The sequence below is a fragment of the Sphaeramia orbicularis genome, chromosome 22 (assembly GCF_902148855.1).
Source record: "Sphaeramia orbicularis chromosome 22, fSphaOr1.1, whole genome shotgun sequence".
NCBI lineage: Eukaryota > Metazoa > Chordata > Actinopteri > Kurtiformes > Apogonidae > Sphaeramia > Sphaeramia orbicularis.
In genome coordinates, this window is record NC_043978.1 from 30,948,922 (window position 1) to 30,961,198 (window position 12,277).

The following is a 12,277-nucleotide window of genomic DNA, read 5'->3' on the forward strand; positions in this document are numbered from 1 at the left end:
CCGTTCACCTTGTGCCATGTAGACTCAACTGTCCAGCTCCGACTGTAACCAGCGAGAAAGACATGTATTTACAGGTTTCAGAAGTACTTTAAAGAAAAGCCTTTAACCTTGGAAAAATGGTATTTACAGTAGTTGCACTATCCAGGAAAAAAAGGAGATTTGGTACAGGAATTATAGAAAAGATTAACAGAGGCTCTTTGTCGGGAAAGAGGGTCAGAAACCCAAAATAGTCATCAGGCCTGTCCTAGAAAGATCCTCCAGCAGACTGTGATTGTAGTTAAACCTATACATGCTGCAATTGAGGGAGAGAGCTCTGGGAAGTGACATTGTAATTATTATGTTAGGAGGAAGGGAAAGTTTTACATGTGGATCAGCCTGGTTAACAGGTCTACAGTCGTGGTCACTTAAGACAGCTGCAGTGTGCTGAAATTATAGAGCACAATGACTCACTCTCTTTCTGTGTTTAAGACCACTTGGGTCTGGTTCTGGCCCTCCCAGTAAAACAGGCTCTCCACAGAGAAACTGTTGCCTCATCAAAATAACAAACTCTTTGTTCTGCTTTGTAACGTCAGCCCTGGGGACCACCTACAAGAGTTTATTATTTTTTTTTCATCATATGTTGATGATCTTAAAAAGTAGTGTGTATTGTCCATGTAACGCATAGGAAAAATTGTAACTTTTAGAAATTAACAATAAATTGCAAGCATCTGAAGAAACCCATGAAATTCAGAACTATGCCAATGAAACTGAGCGCTCAAACATCCTAAAACTGAAAAAGTGGCTTTTGCAATTTTTAAAAAAGATTTTATGAATGCAATTACAGGACAAAATGCATATCAGTGTATGCTGCTCTGTGCAAGGAAAACATGGATATAAAGTATTTAAATGTGTGATGTATAGTGTGTGAATTATTCAACAACATCTGATATTGATGAAATAAATATATAAATTAAAGTGATGAATGTAGTGAATGTATCTGAGCATTTTTTTTTGCAACTGAGAAAGTAGCCAAGCTATTTCTTAAAAATGTCAATTCAGTAACAATATTTGAGCAATTAACACCATATTTAATGTTGTTAAGATCACATATTTGCCATGTTTTTTTTTTTTTATTAAAGTGCCCCCTGCAGGTGTTATCACATCATATAATGTTCATAAAGTGTGTAATCCCATGTGATTTGATGTTTGTCTAGATGTGCATTGTTACAGATACCCTCAAACATTGAAACCATGAAAACTGGATGTATGAGGTTCATGAGTTATTCAAGAAATTCATTTTTATTATAACACATTTTTATGGTCCTTAAGTTTCACTTCTTATCTGATACATCTTTTATCATCTTCAGTTCAGTCTCTACATATGGGTTTATTTGCCATTTGCACAGACAGGGACAGACAGAACAGGAGTATAGGATACACAGTCAAAATGCTATTCTAAAAAAGCATAAATAAATAATAAAATCATTTTTAAAAAAGCTACACATAATATGTTAAGTTAAATTGTGAATAAATAATGTCAAAGAAAGCATAACATTACTATAGAATACCATATATTTAAAAAAAAAAAAAAATTGATTTATATATATTTTTTGTAATAAAAATACTAATAAAAACAAAATAGCACCAGTTCTGTCCATGCAACATGTGATCCTGCTTCTACAGCCGACGCGGGAAGTCCGTCAGAGGCGCAGTTCTGAAATTACACCTCAGTAACTATAATGCAGATGACTCACACAAAAGCCCTTTATTAACAACCATATGTAAGTGGCAGAAGGTGAATTACAAGTGTGCACTTTTCTTGTACATTGTCCTGAACACCAGAATAACTACCTGAAAAGGGGGTTTTTAACAGCTCATTTCATATAAGTGCAGGTCTAATAGCTCCTTTAAAGGTGTGCTTAAGCATGACTTCCCATTGTGAAAGGACTTTAAATCACCTGTAATTTCACAGCATCCTGCAGAACTGCAGACGCAAAAATTCAGACTTACTGTTACATTTCTGACTAAATGTCCACTCTAACATAACGCAGTTAAATTTAGCTTTTTTACACTTTGACTTCAGATTTGTTTTGTCTGAAAGTCAGAGACAGTCTCAGATGACCTGTGGTTAGACAAGTTTAATGCTCTATGGTTTACTCTATGGTGGGTGTTAAAAAGATACACTGAAGTCAAGAAATGCCCTGGACCCATGCAGGCAGCTTTCTGTTTCTACAATCACAAGCCACGTGAGATGCTGGACAAACTCACGGCATGATGTTTTCGCAGGATCCACCTTTGGCATGGATCTTCAAAATATCCTGCAAATATGAAGAGTCTGCCCTCTGAAACCCCTTATGCAAACACAATGAGGAGCCAGCTACCAGCATGTAAACCATATGGAATGAACCTTCACTTTGTGTGTCCTCGTCCCGGTTTATTCTGGGATGTTCTTGTGTCTGTGGATGACCAATAACAAACTCCAAAACATCTGCAGAGAGACGCTCGTCTGAATGAATGCTGGGACTTTTTTTTTTTTTTTTTTTTTTTTTGTGATGTCTTCGAATACAGGGCCAGTCGAGTATCTTGGTGTAGGTTGTCTGGCAAAACACGAAACGCAAACTAGAGTCTGGGACATTCTTGGTCACAGCTGAGTTGATCCAACAAACCAACTGCATATTAACCATTTTTGTCATACTTTAATTTCTTACAGGTTAGTTCTCTATGCACCTAATTGCTTTCTAACAAAATACAAGAAAACAGCATCTAGAGCTACTGTGAAGTACCACTGATGCTTTTCACTTCTGCAAAGATGAAAACTATAGGCATGGGTGTGGCCTGTATCAGCTGATTCAGCTTTGTACAAGAAAAACTCATATGTATAGTTGTAAAACTTTGTTTTGTCTGGGCTGGAGTGTCATCTAGTGTTACTGAACTAAATGTCATTAAACTCATATTATTACATATTTTTCCTGAACTTGTCAGACCATAGAACCTCCTCTTTTTTAATGCTCATCCCTCTATTCAGAAAATAATTACTACCAATGCAGTTGCACAATTTGAACACAGTAAAGTGTACTCTTATAAAATTATTGGAAAATGCTATAATGACATAATGGAAATTAAACGTTTTACAATTCTTAAAGACTGTACATATTAAATTATTGCAAAAAATAAATCCCATCTGGATTTTCCTCTCTAGTATTTGAACCCTTTTGTGTTTCACATATTAAACATTTTCTGGACTTATTATCTTATTATTTACCAGAATTAGGGGCTGATTTTGTGCCTTTTTTTTTTTTCAACTATTTCTATTGTGTTTTAGCCACATATCACCACAGAGCTTTAGACTGAGTGAAATGTATTGAACTTAGATGAACAAAATAACTGTAAAAGGTTAAAATTAACCTTTAGAGGCTTCAGTTTAGACCCCACTCTTAAAATAACAATAAAAGATGAATAAAAGAATATACATCTGAGCTTAAAAACATAAGGGTTACAACATCACCAGGGCACGGATCCACAGGAAAAGACCTTTTTACGACTTCAGCTGAACTGCTGTTAATGGACAGCAGGTTTGATGTATTGTTTATGTATTTTATATAATGTGGAAAGACTCACATTTAGACACAGTAGAGCTTCTGTTTCTGGCTTTGGTGAGAGTGTCAGCCCACACAGCTTCCACCATCCAGCCAACAAACCTCTTAACCACACCGGATCGAGCTCGGACCCCGACATTGTTATAGACATACTGTACATTAAACGACTGTGACCACGTCTCTATATACGAGCAGCACCAACACAGATATGTGAATTGTGTGGGTAAAAGCTTAGCTGCAACATTTATTTTCAGACAGACATGGCTGCGACCAAATATAGTGTAAAGAAACAACACTTGTCTTATGTCTCCGCAAGTCATTATGGTGCAGCGTTAACTATCTGCTCCAGCATGTGAGGTGACAGCGTGTTGTATAAACATTGTTTCTTGGTTGTTGCTCTGTATGTGAGCCACAGAAAGTGCCATTTTTCCAACAACAGTGTCTGCTTAAGTCAAAAGTAATTATGAACTGACAAGTCAAATATAAATCTCCTCCTACTGCGATGCATTTACTGTGTATTAACAGAGCTGGGTGTAGTCATCCTCCTGTCTTTGGGGTTGGGGTTTTTCTGGCATTTGTTGTGAAATAGCTGACGCTGCCTGATACAGACAGTGAAACCTGAAATTTTCTTTCAGGCTTGATGTAGCGGATTAGTCATTATCCTTAAATACAGGACTCCACCACCTACACTTAAGTGCTGAAAATCCCATTAAGGTAGTTTTATTTAACTTTGATATCTTTAAATGATCCCACAATAGGCAGTTGTCTGTCTTCTGTTTGACGGGGATTTTTTTTTACTTTGAAGAGATATGGATAAAGGCAAAAAAAAGTAATAGAAAGGTTTAACAAGTGAGCTGGAGGAAAAACAAGAATGCAAGAGAAAATGCCTCTATATGTTGCGGTGAACTTTTTACCTTTGCAGTACATTGTGTACACACGTGCCGTCTTTGCAACACCTCATAAAAAGTCTGGCTGAATACTTGGTGTTAAATTAGTTTCTGCCTGCTGCAACTCTAAAACTCTGATTTCCTTTGCTAAACAAAGACTAGCAGCTGAGTCAGACGTTTCCAGAAATAAACTTACAGCAAATTAACCCATAAAGACCCAAACCTCCACCGACGACCAAAACCATCTACTGATCTAAAATGTTTAATACCTGTTGATCCATTAATCCTACCAATATATATGTAAATATTTGGTATAAAATACAGTTTGTCATCTTTTCACGGTCATCAGATATGACCCATTTGGACGTTCAGAGGCTCTGTAGTTACCATGGAAACACCGTCATCTTCTACAACATTGATTCACCAGTAAAACCCATGGAGTTGGATCAATGACAGTGGATGGATTATGTTCAGTTAATGATATATCTTACTAAACAAGTCATATTTTCTTAAATTTTCTCTGTTTTTGATACAATAACCATTAACTTTAATCTGAGTTTATGGACATCTGCATGATCAGTGAAGTGAATCATAAAAACGCAAAAAATACAGAGCCTAATATTATAATAAATGGTGATACATCACTTAAAGAAGGTTAGAAATACAGAAAAATATATTCAAGAACTGCTGTAAAAGTAGCATTGGGTCTTTATGGGTTAAACTATGGAAACAAAAACAAACATGAGAGTTGAGGTGAAGTCATTCTCAATTCAACAGTAGAAATGTTCCACCAGTTGGATTTTTAAACATATATGTGACAGAAACTTCATCTGACAGTGTGGTGAAAACATCAAAAAGTAAATGTGCTACTATTTCCAAGGAGAGACCCATCTTTCCAGGACACCCTGCTGTTGCTGCTTTCCCATCCATCCCCCCATTTTCCTGCCACACTGGTGACCTCCCAGATACCAGCCCTCATCTCCATAAGGCTACCACCGTTCTTCAGCTACTTTTACACTTCCGGCTCCATTTGGGTCCGTGTTTGTCTTTAGGACCCTGTAATTTCCCCACCAATCACTCAAAAGGGCCCCCGTCAAGTCTGCCATTCATAAAGTCTGAAGTAGCTCTTAGTGGTCCGTGGAGTTTATTGAAACATTAAATTTGTATCCCAGCCGTGATGGTGTATCTTTAGCTGTTGCTTAACTCACGTGCTCTGGTTGGGTCGAACCCCTTACATCAACCGCCAATTATGTTCTCCTCTTGGGTGTGGGTTGAGCCTCGGTCAGCACGGCGAAGAAACCAGAAACATCAATTCTTGGCCAGCGGAGCGAGCAAAAACAGACAAAATGCGAAAACCTTTCTTCAAACACTGTTATCATCGTCGAGTACATGCACAAACATCACTAACATTGCCAGTAACAGTGTCCAACAGTGCACTCTGGAGAAATCTATGGTCTGTTCTTAGATACGGATGAAGGCCTGAACAACAAGCAGGAGCTCAGAGTGCCAGCGGATGTCCTCTGCACAAGGGTCAAACCAAGAAAACTTGCTCAGTCACTGCTTCCCATGCTTGTTTTTATTTACTTATCATTGTGTTTTAATATAGGACGATTAAAGGCTCGCACCCAGACATTGTTTTACATGCGAACTCACTCCTCTGTGATTGTAGGTGACAATTCAAGCACTTTTCATTTACTCTCAGTCTCAGATGTCACAGTACAAACAGTTTGTTAGTGTTTTTTCTTAACATCCAGCAGGTTATTTAAGGTTCAGGGCGACATTTGAGCTGTGTTTGAACTGCTGTAGTTTAGGTTGTATTTCAGCCACATGTTAAACACAGAAACTAGGAAATGAAGCAGAGTGACCTTGCATTTCTTCTGAGAAAAACCTAACCCTGACACAATTACATGTACTTTCTAGTCCTTCGTCTTGTTCTACATTTGAAGGGAAAAACCAGTTATTCAACAGTGAGATTTCCACCCAAAATGATGGAACAAAAATATAAATAAAAGATATTCTATTGACGTATCCACTGGTGTGAATCACAAATGTAACAAAGCACTGATTATATTCTCCTGAAACTGAGGAAAATAAAAGATTCTGCTTTTTTGCACAGTTTATCAGACACATTTTTAATTAGTTATTTATGGAACATCCTTTGCAATCAACATAAAAGCAGGAAATAAAAGATGCAACAAAACAAAAACCACGGGGAAAATCTCACAAAATGCGCAACAAGATAGAAACAATACAAGGCAAAACATATAAGGGAGACTGACCACATAGAAATGATGTCCTAGTCTTCACATTATATTATCATTTAGATGATTTTGCACGGAAATAAACGTCCTTCCAGGGTTAGTTTTTACTTCTATACTTTCACTTTTTTTCTTCCACTTGAGGAAGAATTCCTACTTTTACCAGAATCTTTGTTTTTACTTGAGTAAAGAGTGTAGTTTGATCAGTTTAGTTTATGAGCGCTCTTAAACCTGTGTGGTCATAAATGGTCATATGTGCCGTTTTCATTTGCCCTCAGTGACTCTGGGTGTGCCGCGTTTATTACCTTTTTATTATTTTCTAAATTCATTAAACATTTTATGTCACATATGTACTGACGGACATGAAACTGTGTATGTGTACGTGTAAATGTATGAAATGACATGAAACTGAAAGCATGTGCAGGTTTTACAGTGAAGGGCGACGTCATTGCCTTTAGTTTGACGGCTGTTAACCTAATTTCTAATGGTTATTACAATGAAGCCTCCCAACCACATCAAGCTGCTGCGGTCCTGTAATGAGCTGAGCAGAGAAAAGTCTGCCATGCACTTTCACAACCTCCAATTCTGCCATTATAAACACAGGGACTCAAAATCCTCTTCGAATGGCGTGTTTGCAAAATTGGAAAATATGCTGCGAGGTTATAAACAACATCAAAATGACAATGTTAATTCAAGTCTTCCTCATGCAAAAAGTTGCTTCTGGTTCCAAAGTTCAGCATGAACATTCCTGCCTCTTCACAGATTCTCATGCAGATGGAGATTGTTTTTATTTTTTCATGCATGAAGACATGAATCATTGTTGTCAGAACATCAAACTAAAAACGGAGAAGCTTTTTGCCGTGGTTTGTCCCTGTTTAACGAACACAAATGAGCTGAAATTATCTGAACCTATAAACATATAAAATCCTAACTCCACCCTCTGTTGCTCTGTTATTTCATCTAAATCTGACTAAAGCTGGAAGAGCTGAGCCTCTTGTTGGGACACAAACAAAAAGACATTTTTAAAATAATATAGTGTAATAAAAAATATCGGAAGTTGTGGCACAGGGCGCTCCAGTGCAACTAGTTCAGCCTATCCTGTGCATAAATCATCATTAACTCCTTTTAATTTGTTTCTTTTCTTGAGTTGAAAACGTCAGATTATTTAATTTTCACTTTTTAGTTGATGTGAATCTTAGTTGATAATGCAAGGCTATTAAAGTGCAGTCGAAATGAAAAGTTAGTCTGTATTTATGATTTTGGCTTGATGTGATCTGCTCTGTGGTGGAAAAAGTATCCATCCATCCATCCATGTGTCAAAAATGTGAATAGCTTGAACAAATATGAACAACCTGAAATGTCTAAAAAAAAATTGACGTGCAGTTTAAACAATATTCTGCCTGTTTGTAGATGTATAAATGTTAATTTATGGCACTTTTTTTTTTCTTAATAAATTTCAGTTTTTTTCAGGTTATTCTAGTCTTTTCTTTTCTTTGGATAGTTTGTAAATGTAATATTTTCATAATTGATTGTTATTTTTTGCACTAAAACAAAGAGAAAAGTTTGGAATTGTCACTATTTATAGGCTATTATGTCATTATTTTACTGGTCCAGCCCACTTGAAACTGGTTGAATGTGGCCCCTGAACTAAAGTGAGTTTGACACCCCTGCTCTAGCGTGTCCTCGGTCTGCCTTGTGGTCTCCACCCAATTGGACATGAACTGAAACACTTCACCAGGGAGGTGTCCTGACCAGATGCCTGAACCACCTCAGCTCTAGTGGTTCTACTCCTGACTCTGCTGCCCATCCACCCTGTACCTTCAAACTCATTCTTCCAGTCGCTGCCTATAACCTAAGTGTACCATAGTGTCAAAATGCTCAAACTAAAAGTACTGAATGCAAAATGTTATTTAAAGTGTTAAGATGCAGGATGTACATGTGCTTTATGCACTTGAAATTTGTCTGTTTTGTGTTGGGAGCCTGTTGTTTGTTGACTTTACTAACTCCATTTCTAAGCTAACAACTGTCCCTGTTCACCACATCCATGATAACAGCCTGTACACTGATTCAACCATTTTTCTATGTAAATCCTTACACTGTCTCCTGATCTGAAGGGTCTATACAGTTGCAACAGTGTACAAAACTGGCTACCATTAGCCTAGGAAAACAGTCACTATGATTAAAAAAAAAAAAAAAAAAACTCCCAAAACTCCATTAGTAACGTTACATTAGAACAGAAGCACATACTAATCTTCCATATTATCAGCAAAACCTTGATGTAAAAATGGTTTCTTTGAAAGAGTTTTCTTACTGAATATTATATTATTCTGTTCTATCTCTAGCATGTAATGTACATAATACATACATATTACTGGCGTCTGTAGAGAAATTATGTAGATCTTTTACTGTACATCCATTGAGTCCATACTTAGGTACGGGATCACCTGCTGGTTTGAGGCTCTGACAGTCAAATCCAAAACTCAGATTCATAACCTGGTGAAGAGGGTGAGTAAGATCATGGGTACCCCTGCTCCACTTAGGCCGCAAAACGTGTTTATACAGGCCACCATCAGGCAAGTAAACAGTATTCTTTCAGACTAATCACATGCCCTGTTTCCAGAGTATGTTCTGTTGACCTCAGGCAGAAGGTACAGAGTCTCAGTGTGCAGGTTCAACAGTTTGAAACATTCTTTTATCCCCCTCTCAATCAAGCTCATTAATGAGCAGTGGGTGCTGCTGCCAAAAAGAGGTAGCCAAATGTTGTGTACAAAGGTATGTATGTATGTATGTATGTATGTATGTATGTATGTATGTATGTATGTATGTATGTATGTATGTAGGTAGGTAGGTAGGTAGGTAGGTATGTATGGGGTGTGTGTGCATTTTAGGTTTTTTCTCTTTATAATATTTGTACCTTATATTAACTCATTTATTATAGGTCACATATTTTATGTGTTTTTAGTAGCATGTGTTCTGTTTTATGTGTTTCAGTGCAGCTTGTTTGCATTCTTGTCTAAGCCAAATTTCTCCCACAGGAGGCAATAAAGTGAACCTTGACCTTGATCTTGATAAAAAAAAAAAAAAATACATGTAAAGCCCTTAAATGTAAGTGAGATTTTATAAATTTTCTGATATTGGGTTTGAGATAGACATTGTTAGATTTCTTACACATTTAAATAAACTAATCATAAAACATTTCCAAACAGTTTTTCCACATATATTTACTAGCTTTTAAATATTAGCCGTCAGCTAACTGGGTTAGACTGATCATTTATTTAAAAAAAAAAAAAGAAAAAACACAAAAGAATATAATGAATGTACAGTATTTGTTAGTGAGAGTAGATACCTATATACATACTGTATACATATACATGTACATGTACATATACATAGACATAGACATAGACAGAAACATAGACATAGACAGACATATACACATACACACATCCATACATAGACATTTTTCCTGCATACAGGTATATTATACACATGTTTATATACTTTTTACTCAGTCATATCTGTTTAGTCTGTCTTTAGCGAACATCCACAGTGTCTGAAAAACAATCAGAAACAGCCAGAAAATAATACACTGGTTATGCTCTTTTTGTTCATTCATTCTGTCATTTTCTTTAAACCACATTTCCCTGGTACTCTAAGTGACTGAACACAAGAATAAGGAATAATAGGAATAACTGCTAACTTGTAGTTATAGTACAGACTTATCATCATATTATCAGATTATATTTAAGGTTACCTCACTCTTGGATTTTGCTTCAGCCCTAGGGATACTGTAGCTAATGTTTCTAACATTAGCTGATCTACATACACCTGCTCTTTCCAAACAAAACTTAGTTTTGTAACTATTTTTATTGGCAAAGTAAAATATAACCCAATGCAATCAGACCTCCTTTCATTTTGAGCCTATTCAATTTCCGGCTTAGGTAACATAATTTGTGAATTCTGTGATTCCCTTACTTGTGATTGCATTTCATATGATCTTGGAAATGCAAGGAAGAGTTATTAAATATTGAGGAGAGGGGAATGGATGTGCTTTATATGGCGTACTCTGTTGAGAGAGCTCAAAACAAAATAAACTGGACAGACTCAATATTGTAAAAACAATTTTGCTGGTGACTCATGGTTACATTTATTTGTTAGTTTTAGCTGCATTCTGACATTTTTCATCTTATTTCAATCTGTATTGGGCTGCAAACACAATAACAATGTAAATGTTAAGGAAATAACTTTTGTATTTTTTATGTTTTTGGGTCCTAGAGACTTAAAATGAAGAATAGAATGAACTATTTTTTAGCCAGGTTGTCCAACTTTTATGAGTATTTATTTTCACTGAAATAGTTGCAACATAATTAATGCATTCTTCCTGTTTCAAGACACATTTATGGAGATTTTAAGCAAAGCACATAATGATGAATTTGTACTTAAGCTTAAAGTTTGGATAAAAGTACTTGGCTAGATTCCACTGTTGGTCCTTGTGCTTGAACTGCATGTGTAATTTGACATTTCTAAATCTGAATTTGGCTACAAACACAATAAAAATGGAGATGTTAAGGAAATTACAAATGTTTTTTTTTTTTTTTTTTTTTTTTATGTTTTTGGGTCCTAGTGAGACATCTGATTTCCTTCCTTCCAGTCTGAGAAACAATCAAAACAGCAGAATGAGCTGTTTTTGTGCCAAGTTTTCCAACATTTATGATGGTTTTCACTCAAATAGTTGTGAATGCTTGAGACTTTTGAATTCAACATCATATATAGATTTTTTTACTATTTCAAGACATATTTCCAGAGGCTTTAAGCAAAGTACATTATGTCGAAGTTGTACTTAAGCTTAAATTTTGGATAAATGTACTGTGTCAGATTCCACCACTGATCGTTGTGCTTGAACTGCATGTGTCATGTGACATTTCTCGATCCTCAGACAGCCTCTAGTCGTACGTCTGCACCTTTGCTCTCAGTAATTATCTCAGTCTTGACTATGAACAGAATTTCAAACATTTAGAAATGAAGATCACAAATTAGATTATCTTTTATTTGACAGGAAGAGCATAAACAATGGTGCCAACCATGATTAAGCACTGCAAGCCAGGGAAGGTAGCACTTTTGAAAATTGCAGATAATTTGATCTAATTTACAAAAAAAAAAAGGTTAAAAGAAGCTTCATGTTGTAGAATCTTTTAATTATAGCCCCGCTGAAAGGCGTCTGTCACTGTTACTTGTTGTATAGGCGTCTCAAATAGCAGCTCTCCTTCAGTTGTGCAACTCATCACCATTTGCAAATATATACACACCTTGTCAGCAGTGTGTGTGTACATTATAGGAACACAGGAAGAACATGTACCATAAATGGGCTCATGTTCAGGAAGATCTGGGATGGAATATAGAGTACCCTACACATCGTTTATGGCTACTTGTGTGTTTGAGAACATGTGATTATTTGGGTGTATGCATTTCCTATGTGGCCAAGCTGAAATTGAGAAATTACAGTTGGAGGAGCTCAAAGTAAGCAAGGCAAGGTGGTGAGTGAGGGAGGATAATACTG